The sequence below is a fragment of the Macaca thibetana genome, chromosome 6 (genome assembly GCF_024542745.1).
Source record: "Macaca thibetana thibetana isolate TM-01 chromosome 6, ASM2454274v1, whole genome shotgun sequence".
Taxonomy (NCBI): Eukaryota; Metazoa; Chordata; class Mammalia; order Primates; family Cercopithecidae; genus Macaca; species Macaca thibetana.
In genome coordinates this window covers 5,783,251-5,795,353 of record NC_065583.1, presented here as the reverse complement: position 1 = coordinate 5,795,353, position 12,103 = coordinate 5,783,251, and positions in this window count along the sequence as shown.

The following is a 12,103-nucleotide window of genomic DNA, read 5'->3' as shown; positions in this document are numbered from 1 at the left end:
TGCCTGCATAGACTCAACATTCTAGTCAAAGGCAGTGGCCAAGAAACAAGAGAATAAGTAAAATCTATAAGCTATTAAATAATAATAAATGCCGACCAGGCACAGTGGCTCACGCCTGTAATCCCAGCACTTTGGGAGGCTGAGGCCAGTAGATCACCTGAGGAGTCCAAGACCAGCCTGGCCAACATGATGAAACCCCCTCTCTACTAAAAATACAAAAATTAGGGGCGGAGCAAGATGGCCGAATAGGAACAGCTCCAGTCTCCAACTCCCAGCGCGAGCGACACAGAAGACCGGTGATTTCTGCATTTTCAACTGAGGTACTGGGTTCATCTCACTGGGGAGTGCTGGACGATCAGTGCTGGTCAGCTGCTGCAGCCCGACCAGCGAGAGCTGAAGCAGGGCGAGGCATTGCCTCACCTGGGAAGCACAAGGGGGAAGGGAATCCCTTTTCCTAGCCAGGGGAACTGAGACACACAACACCTGGAAAATCGGGTAACTCCCACCCCAATACTGCGCTTTAAGCAAACAGGCACACCAGGAGATCATATCCCACACCTGGCCGGGAGGGTCCCACACCCACGGAGCCTCCCTCATTGCTAGCACAGCAGTCTGTGATCTACCGGCAAGGCAGCAACGAGGCTGGGGGAGGGGCGCCTGCCATTGCTGAGGCTTAAGTAGGTAAACAAAGCTGCTGGGAAGCTCGAACTGGGTGGAGCTCACAGCAGCTCAAGGAAACCTGCCTGTCTCTGTAGACTCCACCTCTAGGGACAGGGCACAGTAAACAATAACAAACGCAGCAGAATCCTCTGCAGACGCAAACGACTCTGACAGCTTTGAAGAGAGCAGTGGATCTCCCAACACGGAGGTTGAGATCTGAGAAGGGACAGACTCCCTGCTCAAGTGGGTCCCTGACCCCTGAGTAGCCTAACTGGGAGACATCCCCCACAAGGGGCAGTCTGACACCCCACACCTCACAGGGTGGAGTACACCCCTGAGAGGAAGCTTCCAAAGCAAGAATCAGACAGGTACACTCGCTGTTCAGAAATATCCTATCTTCTGCAGCCTCTGCTGCTGATACCCAGGCAAACAGGGTCTGGAGTGGACCTCAAGCAATATCCAACAGACCTACAGCTGAGGGTCCTGACTGTTAGAAGGAAAACTATCAAACAGGAAGGACACCTACACCAAAACCCAATCAGTACATCACCATCATCAAAGACCAGAGGCAGATAAAACCACAAAGATGGGGAAAAAGCAGGGCAGAAAAGCTGGAAATTCAAAAAATAAGAGCGCATCTCCCCCGGCAAAGGAGCGCAGCTCATCGCCAGCAACGGATCAAAGCTGGACGGAGAATGACTTTGACGAGATGAGAGAAGAAGGCTTCAGTCCATCAAATTTCTCAGAGCTAAAGGAGGAATTACATACCCAGTGCAAAGAAACTAAAAATCTTGAAAAAAAAGTGGAAGAATTGATGGCTAGAGTAATTAATGCAGAGAAGGTCATAAACGAAATGAAAGAGATGAAAACCATGACACGAGAAATACGTGACAAATGCACAAGCTTCAGTAACCGACTCGATCAACTGGAAGAAAGAGTATCAGCGATTGAGGATCAAATGAATGAAATGAAGCGAGAAGAGAAACCAAAAGAAAAAAGAAGAAAAAGAAATGAACAAAGCCTGCAAGAGGTATGGGATTATGTAAAAAGACCAAATCTACGTCTGATTGGGTTGCCTGAAAGTGAGGGGGAAAATGGAACCAAGTTGGAAAACACTCTTCAGGATATCATCCAGGAGAACTTCCCCAACCTAGTAGGGCAGGCCAACATTCAAATCCAGGAAATACAGAGAACGCCACAAAGATAATCCTCGAGAAGAGCAACTCCAAGACACATAATTGCCAGATTCACCAAAGTTGAAATGAAGGAAAAAATCTTAAGGGCAGCCAGAGAGAAAGGTCGGGTTACCCACAAAGGGAAGCCCATCAGACTAACAGCAGATCTCTCAGCAGAAACTCTCCAAGCCAGAAGAGAGTGGGGGCCAATATTCAACATTCTTAAAGAAAAGAATTTTAAACCCAGAATTTCATATCCAGCCAAACTAAGTTTCATAAGTGAAGGAGAAATAAAATCCTTTACAGATAAGCAAATGCTTAGAGATTTTGTCACCACTAGGCCTGCCTTACAAGAGACCCTGAAGGAAGCACTAAACATGGAAAGGAACAACCGGTACCAGCCATTGCAAAAACATGCCAAAATGTAAAGACCATCGAGGCTACGAAGAAACTGCATCAACTAACGAGCAAAATAACCAGTTAATATCATAATGGCAGGATCAAGTTCACACATAACAATCTTAACCTTAAATGTAAATGGACTAAATGCTCCAATTAAAAGACACAGACTGGCAAACTGGATAAAGAGTCAAGACCCATCAGTCTGCTGTATTCAGGAGACCCATCTCACACGCAGAGACATACATAGGCTCAAAATAAAGGGATGGAGGAAGATTTACCAAGCAAATGGAGAACAAAAAAAAGCGGGGGTTGCAATACTAGTCTCTGATAAAACAGACTTTAAACCATCAAAGATCAAAAGAGACAAAGAAGGCCATTACATAATGGTAAAGGGATCAATTCAACAGGAAGAGCTAACTATCCTAAATATATATGCACCCAATACAGGAGCACCCAGATTCATAAAGCAAGTCCTTAGAGACTTACAAAGAGACTTAGACTCCCATACAATAATAATGGGAGACTTCAACACTCCACTGTCAACATTAGACAGATTAACAAGACAGAAAGTTAACAAGGATATCCAGGAATTGAACTCATCTCTGCAGCAAGCAGACCTAATAGACATCTATAGAACTCTCCACCCCAAATCAACAGAATATACATTCTTCTCAGCACCACATCGTACTTACTCCAAAATTGACCACGTAATTGGAAGTAAAGCACTCCTCAGCAAATGTACAAGAACAGAAATTATAACAAACTGTCTCTCAGACCACAGTGCAATCAAACTAGAACTCAGGACTAAGAAACTCAATCAAAACCACTCAACTACATGGAAACTGAACAACCTGCTCCTGAATGACTACTGGGTACATAATGAAATGAAGGCAGAAATAAAGATGTTCTTTGAAACCAATGAGAACAAAGATACAACATACCAGAATCTCTGGGACACATTTAAAGCAGTGTGTAGAGGGAAATTTATAGCACTAAATGCCCACAAGAGAAAGCAGGAAAGATCTAAAATTGACACTCTAACATCGCAATTAAAAGAACTAGAGAAGCAAGAGCAAACACATTCGAAAGCTAGCAGAAGGCAAGAAATAACTAAGATCAGAGAAGAACTGAAGGAGATAGAGACACAAAAAACCCTCCAAAAAATCAATGAATCCAGGAGTTGGTTTTTTGAAAAGATCAACAAAATTGACAGACCAGTAGCAAGACTAATAAAGAAGAAAAGAGAGAAGAATCAAATCGACACAATAAAAAATGATACAGGGGATATCACCACCGACCCCACAGAAATACAAACTACCATCAGAGAATACTATAAACACCTCTATGCAAATAAACTGGAAAATCTAGAAGAAATGGATAATTTCCTGGACGCTTACACTCTTCCAAGACTAAACCAGGAAGAAGTTGAATCCCTGAATAGACCAATAGCAGGCTCTGAAATTGAGGCAATAATTAATAGCCTACCAACCAAAAAAAGTCCAGGACCAGATGGATTCACAGCTGAATTCTACCAGAGGTACAAGGAGGAGCTGGTACCATTCCTTCTGAAACTATTCCAATCAATAGAAAAAGAGGGAATCCTCCCTAACTCATTTTATGAGGCCAACATCATCGTGATACCAAAGCCTGGCAGAGACACAACAAAAAAAGAGAATTTTAGACCAATATCCCTGATGAACATCGATGCAAAAATCCTCAATAAAATACTGGCAAACCGGATTCAGCAACACATCAAAAAGCTTATCCACCATGATCAAGTAGGCTTCATCCCTGGGATGCAAGGCTGGTTCAACATTCGCAAATCAATAAACATAATCCAGCATATAAACGGAACCAAAGACAAGAACCACATGATTATCTCAATAGATGCAGAAAAGGCTTTTGACAAAATTCAACAGCCCTTTATGCTGAAAACGCTCAATAAATTCGGTATTGATGGAATGTACCTCAAAATAATAAGAGCTATTTATGACAAACCCACAGCCAATATCATACTGAATGGGCAAAAACTGGAAAAATTCCCTTTGAAAACTGGCACAAGACAGGGATGCCCTCTCTCACCACTCCTATTCAACATAGTGTTGGAAGTTCTGGCTAGGGCAATTAGGCAAGAGAAAGAAATCAAGGGTATTCAGTTAGGAAAAGAAGAAATCAAATTGTCCCTCTTTGCAGATGATATGATTGTATATTTAGAGAACCCCATTGTCTCAGCCCAAAATCTCCTTAAGCTGATAAGCAACTTCAGCAAAGTCTCAGGATACAAAATTAATGTGCAAAAATCACAAGCATTCTTATACACCAGTAACAGACAAACAGAGAGCCAAATCAGGAATGAACTTCCATTCACAATTGCTTCAAAGAGAATAAAATACCTAGGAATCCAACTTACAAGGGATGTAAAGGACCTCTTCAAGGAGAACTACAAACCACTGCTCAGTGAAATAAAAGAGGACACAAACAAATGGAAGAACATACCATGCTCATGGATAGGAAGAATCAATATCGTGAAAATGGCCATACTGCCCAAGGTAATTTATAGATTCAATGCCATCCCCATCAAGCTACCAATGAGTTTCTTCACAGAATTGGAAAAAACTGCTTTAAAGTTCATATGGAACCAAAAAAGAGCCCGCATCTCCAAGACAATCCTAAGTCAAAAGAACAAAGCTGGAGGCATCACGCTACCTGACTTCAAACTATACTACAAGGCTACAGTAACCAAAACAGCATGGTACTGGTACCAAAACAGAGATATAGACCAATGGAACAGAACAGAGTCCTCAGAAATAATACCACACATCTACAGCCATCTGATCTTTGACAAACCTCAGGAAAACAAGAAATGGGGAAAAGATTCCCTATTTAATCAATGGTGCTGGGAAAATTGGCTAGCCATAAGTAGAAAGCTGAAACTGGATCCTTTCCTTACTCCTTATACGAAAATTAATTCAAGATGGATTAGAGACTTAAATGTTAGACCTAATACCATAAAAATCCTAGAGGAAAACCTAGGTAGTACCATTCAGGACATAGGCATGGGCAAAGACTTCATGTCTAAAACACCAAAAGCAACAGCAGCAAAAGCCAAAATTGACAAATGGGATCTAATTAAACTAAAGAGCTTCTGCACAGCAAAAGAAACTACCATCAGAGTGAACAGGCAACCTACAGAATGGGAGAAAATTTTTGCAATCTACTCATCTGACAAAGGGCTAATATCCAGAACCTACAAAGAACTCAAACAAATTTACAAGAAAAAAACAAACAACCCCATCAAAAAGTGGGCAAAGGATATGAACAGACATTTCTCAAAAGAAGACATTCATACAGCCAACAGACACATGAAAAAATGCTCATCATCACTGGCCATCAGAGAAATGCAAATCAAAACCACAATGAGATACCATCTCACACCAGTTAGAATGGCGATCATTAAAAAGTCAGGAAACAACAGGTGCTGGAGAGGATGTGGAGAAATAGGAACACTTTTACACTGTTGGTGGGATTGTAAACTAGTTCAACCATTATGGAAAACAGTATGGCAATTCCTCAAGGATCTAGAACTAGATGTACCATATGACCCAGCCATCCCATTACTGGGTATATATCCAGAGGATTATAAATTATGCTGCTATAAAGACACATGCACACGTATGTTTATTGCAGCACTATTCACAATAGCAAAGACTTGGAATCAACCCAAATGTCCATCAGTGACAGATTGGATTAAGAAAATGTGGCACATATACACCATGGAATACTATGCAGCCATCAAAAAGGATGAGTTTGTGTCCTTTGTAGGGACATGGATGCAGCTGGAAACCATCATTCTTAGCAAACTATCACAAGAACAGAAAACCAAACACCGCATGTTCTCACTCATAGGTGGGAACTGAACAATGAGATCACTTGGACTCAGGAAGGGGAACATCACACACCAGGGCCTATCATGGGGAGGGGGGAGCGGGGAGGGATTGCATTGGGAGTTATACCTGATGTAAATGACGAGTTGATGGGTGCAGCACACCAACATGGCACAAGTATACATATGTAACAAACCTGCACGTTATGCACATGTACCCTACAACTTAAAGTATAATAATAATAAATTAAAAAAAAAAAATTAGCCAGGCGTGGTGGTGCACACCTGTAATCCCAGCTACTTGGGAGGCTGAGGCAGGAGAATTGCTTCAAGTGAGCTGAGATTGAGCCACAGCACTCCAGCCTTGGTGACAGAGCGAGACTCCGTCTCAAAATAGTAATAAGCACTTAAGAAGTCATGTGTGGCCAAAGTGGCTTTTGAATGACACCTGAGTCCCCCATATACCAACTTATGGCATCTGCCCTGCCTACTGCTGAACAGATTCTGATCCCTCACCCCAGGCCTAGACTGAGTCTCCACCTCAGCCATATGGTGACCCCAACTCACACGGTACCCCCAACCCTGGCCACACACTCAGTCTTGACGCCAAGCACAGAGTGAGGCTTAACCCTAGTGGCAGACCCAGCCTGAGGTTGTCACAGTCTCTGACCATTTGCTTGGGCCCCAAATTCTCCCATGAACCCACGTCTTGCCTCCCAGCAGCACCGCATGCAGAGAACAAAGCTCCCTACTGCCTGTCTAGCCCTGCTGCCAATCCCAAACTTAGCTCTACTCTCCACAACCTTCCCTACAGAAAACCCACCGGGTTTTCTAAGGATTTTTACTACTGGTGTCTACAGGCACAAGAAAACAGATGGGCTAAACAGATGGGAAAAGCCTCCGAGTGGTAAGGTTTTTGAAGCTGGAAGGCCCCTTAGAGAGCATCCAACCTCACCCCCTTGCTTTATAGCGATGCCCAGAGAAGTTCGTAAGTAACTTGCTCAAGGTCACTCAGCAAACCAGCAGCTAAACCAGAAATGGAACCCAGGTCGCCTCTCAGCCCAGCGTTCCCTCTCCTGCCTCCCTAGGACAGAGTAGGGGGTATCACCCATCTGGTAAAACAGCGCCCAGAATTTCCTCTGGGAACCCACTCCTCCTCTATTCTCTACACCATGATTTGCGTGAAATCCAATCCAATCTTCGGCAAGTGTTCCCCTGGTCCTGTGATTGGTTGGGAGCCAGACTCAGCACCCAACTGGGCAAGATGGGTCCAGGAAATGTGCTGAGACCACAATTCCTCCTCCCCGGTGCACTCAAAGCTGGGCACTGGGACGGACGAGTGCCGCCTCCCTCACTGTCATCTCACGTGGGCTGGGGATGAAGCCAATCCCGGATGAGGAGAAAACATGTGCGATGAAGAGAAATGGAATTGTGGGGGCATCATCTGAACATCCACCAACCCATACCTGGAAGAGTTCCCTCCCTTCTGGCTTTTCTAGCTCCATGAGTCAATAAAATCCCCTTGTACTTAAAGCCATCTGGGTTGGGTCTCTGTCGTGTGTAGGCCTGACCAATACCGAAGGCAAACTCTTTCTGGCTGTCCCAGAACGGAGCTTCCCTATGTCAAACCGTCCCGCTCTCAGATCTCAATCATTCTTTTGCCCTTGGTTTCTCCCCACTCCTGGAGCTCCATGGGGTATGGTCCCTCCCCCGACAGGGCTCTGTCTTCTCCAGGGTCCTCCACATTGTGGCAGGCAGAACAATGCCCCCTACCCCCACAACGATGTCCCCATCCTAATGCCTGGAATCTGTGAGCATGTTCTTATTTTATGCAGCGAAGAGGAATTAACGCTGCAGATGCAATTAAGGTTTCTAATTCATCTGATCTTTTTTTTTTTTTTTTTGAGACGGAGTCTCACTCTGTCGCCCGGGCTGGAGTGCAGTGGCCGGATCTCAGCTCGCTGCAAGCTCCGCCTCCCGGGTTTACGTCATTCTCCTGCCTCAGCCTCCCGAGTAGCTGGGACTATAGGCGCCCACCACCTCGCCCGGCTAGTTTTTTGTATTTTTTTAGTAGAGACGGGGTTTCACTGTGTCAGCCAGGATGGTCTCGATCTCCTGGCCTCGTGATCCGCCCGTCTCGGCCTCCCAAAGTGCTGGGATTACAGGCTTGAGCCACCGTGCCCGGCCCATCTGATCTTAAAAGAGTAGATTATCCTGGATTATCTGATTGGGGGCAATGTAAACACCAATGTCCTTAAAAGTGGAAGAAGGAGGCAGAAGAGACAGCCAGGGTGGTGGCAGTGTGAGAAGGACACAGCCCAGTATTTCCAGCTTTAAAGACAGAGAAAGGGTCCACAAGCCGAGGAAAGTGGGCGGCCTCTGGAAGCCGGAAAAGGCAAGGAAACAGACGCCCGGAACACAGCCCTGCCCACACCTTGATGTTAGCCCAGTGAGATTTGAGTCTGGTCAGATTTCTGACTTCCAGAACCCTAAGAGAATAACTGTGTTGTTTCAGGCACTGTGTTTGTTACAGCAGCAACAGGAAACTGATACGATATTGGTACTCAACGGATGGTGAACAAACACTCCCCCTGAGGCCCTGGATCAGCACTAAGCACAGGCCTGACTCTGAGCTGGATGCCAGGAACAGTGAAATAAACATGGCCCCCAACGCTAACCCTCTAGGCTCTGGCAGTCAGCTGGGGCAGGGGACACATACGCAGTAGACTGTGACACAGCATGCTCAGTGCTGTAATACAGGACCGCGCAGGATGCTGGCGGAGCCCAGGGTAGAGACACCCAAACCTGCTGGGGGCATTTCCTAGAGGAGGCAGAAGCTGAGCTGACTCTCCAGTTAGCTAAGATTAAAAACCAAAAGCCAGGGGATGGGGGTGCGGGGCAGGCATCCCAGGCAGAAAGAGCTACAGGAGCAGAGGCTCCGAGATTGGGGGAGCCGCCCCCCACTGTGGGAACCGGAGGGTGCAAAGGGCTGCAGGGGGATGCAGCGGAACCAAAGTGAAGACTGAAATGGTCCATCAGGGAAGGGAAGGTGTGAGGTCTAGGGCTGTGGGGAAGGCAGCGGAGGGAGACACTGGAGAGCTGACTTCTCTGCAGGGGGTCAGGAAAGAAACAGAGTCGAAGATGAGTCCAGTTTTCTGGCCTGGACTAGTGCTCTTCCTCAAGACAGGTGCCACAGAGGCAGGGCAGATTTGAGGGGATGAGAATGCAGGAGTCTGTGGAGTCCGGAAGCACCCCAGGAGACATCCTGGAGGCAGCTGCTCAGCAGAGAGATCTGAGCTGTAGACAGGAATTCAAGTCACCACTGATGGCCAGGGAGCACATGGTAAGGGGGAGAGAGGCGGCCAGGGGAACTGAGCCACCTAACAGATGTCTTTCCACATGGAACAAGGGAAAATGCTATGGTCTGCAATATGGGAGCAGGAAGAGGACCCAAAACTGCAAATAGAAATGGCATGATTCTCAGAGACAGACAAGGCGGAGCGTGAGGGTCCCAGGGAACCCCCAGCCCCCACCATGGAAGCCAAGGAGGCCTCAAGATGGGGGTGCCCCTCAGAGGGGCCCTGGGGACCAGCTCTGACATTGATCCAACTCCCTGCCTGCATCCAAGGATGCCCAAGACATCTCTGCTGCCAGGGGGTAGCCATGGTGACAGGTGTAGGCCCTGGAGAAGCCCCAATATCAGCCCTCCCCCAGTCAAATGAGACCAAGGGGTTTCCTAGGCTGGGCAGAGCCAGGTCCCACCCCCTCCACACACAACTCCCACAGGTGGTTTTTCCTTCCCACCAAGCTCTTCAACGTAGGGAGTATTTAATAACTGGCTGCCAAGTCCCCTGGGGATAGGCTAATGAAGCTACTTCCCTGTCTCCTGCCTCATCGGGGGCCTTGGCCCCTGCCCACCTCTCCCTGCCTATTCTACCCCTCCCGGCTCTCTCCTAAACCTCCCACCTCCTCCCCTCTGAAGCAATGGGGACCCAAATTGCTTTAGATGAGAAAGGGAGGCAGGAGACTCAGGCCCGATAGTGAAGTCTCCCTCTGTGCCTCCTGTTCCAGTGTCCTCAGAATATTTGCTGAGTAACTGTGGGAAACACGTGCACCACCCACCTGCTATGTTTCTGGGGTGCTGCAGGCTGCAACTGGGTCTCTGGCCTCCAGCAGAAAAGGGGTCCCAGGGTGGAAGAAACGGTGCTTGTATGTCACATGGACAGGGGGGAATCTGGCTTCTCTACCTTCCAGTGTGTGACCGTGGTGGAAGTCTCCTAGCTTCCTAGAAGCTCAGTTTCCTCATCTGCAAAATGGGAGCAACACCCGCTCACGCAGACGGGCTGGAAGGAGACCATGTATGCACAGCACTGACACAGGGCCTGGTTCGCAGAATGTTTGCAATAAATTATATGCCAGAATGTTTCCAATTGCACTTCTTGGCAAGGTGAGGTGTCCAATCAGGAAGTGGTGGTTGCCCTGGAAACACAGGTTTCTCTACACAAAGGGTCAGCAGATGCCATGGGGACTAAGCTCACCTCTCTGGCTTCCCCTAGGCTGGTTTTGTCCCTCCAGGGGTTGGTACTAATTTCTAGAACCCCTTTTTTCCTCTTACTTAATCACTGCTAATCCCTGGAAGGCTTTGTCAGGCAGAGTCGGCAAGCCCGTGAGTTGTGGAAGCTCAGATCCTTCCCTCACACATCCTTCCTCCAGATCAATCAGGACAGTGTGGGGACAAGACAGGAATGCTTCTTGCCCTGTCTAGCAGCTCGCCGCAACCATGCCTGTTCCCTGACACGGTTTCCACCGTCAGGATGGTCATTCTGCCCCTCAGGCGGGCTCCTCGGGGTTGTGCGCCCTTCCCCACCTCCCCCAGCTCAGGAGCCTGGTGCCTTTCTCAGCCCAGGTTCAAAGGAGATCACTGGGCAGCTCTGTCTCCTGCAGACCAGGTTGCAAACTCCTCTGGGGTTCTGTGAAGGACACCGGCTGAGCATGCTGGCCATCTCCCCTTCTTCTAAGAGCAGAACCCCAATATTATTTTGAGGGACCACCCTTCTCTACTCTCAACCCCTGTTCTGGCTCGCCTGGCCAACTTCAAAGGTGAACCAGGATGGGTTCAAGGATGATCCCATGAAGCAGCTATGACCAGTAAGAACCGCATCTGAAGTGCTCATGAGAACCACTGGGAAAGCGGCTGCCCCTCCCCCTCTCCCCTTCCCAGTCCTCCCCTCCCCTCTCCTCTGGCTGAATGGCTAAATACAGGCCTGGAGCTGCCAGTGTTCCTCCTGCCACCTTCTAGGGAGGGCCCACCTGGGAAGAACATTCACACAGGGGAAAGCAGAGCTGAGTGCTGGTGGCAGTTGCGTGTTTGGGTCTTTGAACGCCAGAGTTGCAGCAGGAGTGAGTCTTGGGAACAGGAGCACTCATTTTGTTCTGACCTGTGTGAGATTCAGTTACATCCTCTAGTAATATAATATAGGGCTAATACCTGAAAGCAAGCCAGGAGATCCAACATTATTTCCTTCGAGGGAATGTACTACTCCAGCTTCTCCACTTTGCAAACTCCTACTTGGCCTTCAAAACCCCACTCAGTATCACCTCCAAGCAGTCAGATTCTCTCTGCCACGCCCCCACATAGAATGAATGCTTACTATATGCCAGGCATTGTGTTGTTGCATTTAATCAACACAATAACCCTGAAAGGTAGGGACTAAAATATCACAGTTTTGCAAATCAGGCATCAGAAACGTAAAGAGTTTAATTAACTGGCCAGGGACAGTGGCTCATGCCTGTAATCTCAGCACTTTGGGAGGCCGAGGTGGGTGGATCACGAGGTCAGGAGTTCGAGACCAGCCTGACCAACATGGTGAAACCCCGTCTCTACCAAAAAATAGAAAAAATTAGCGTGGTGGTGTGCACCTGTAATCCCAGCTACTCGGCAGGCTGAGGCAGGAGAATCACCTGAACTCAGGAGGTGGAGGTT